Raw genomic sequence first — 317 nt, forward strand, 5'->3', positions numbered from 1 at the left:
GCCCTCGCCGTGCCTCTGCCGCGCCCCCGACCTGCCCCGTTGACGTCGTTGCCGCCCTCTGCCCCGTTGACGCCATCGCCCCTGCCCCGACCATACCGCCGTCGCCGCCCTCTACACCGACGCCGGCGCCGTGCCTCTGCCCCTGCCCCGACCACGCCGCACCTCTCCTTGGTCAGGCCGGCGCCGCGCCCCCTGTCCTCTCCTCTGTTTTTTCACAGATATATGATGTTTTTTCCAGATTATATGTATATGTGTGAGTATATGTATGTGTGTATATCTGATTATATGTCCTTTTTTTAGATTTTTTGTTCATATAT

Source organism: Triticum aestivum, chromosome 1B, assembly GCF_018294505.1.
Source record: "Triticum aestivum cultivar Chinese Spring chromosome 1B, IWGSC CS RefSeq v2.1, whole genome shotgun sequence".
NCBI lineage: Eukaryota > Viridiplantae > Streptophyta > Magnoliopsida > Poales > Poaceae > Triticum > Triticum aestivum.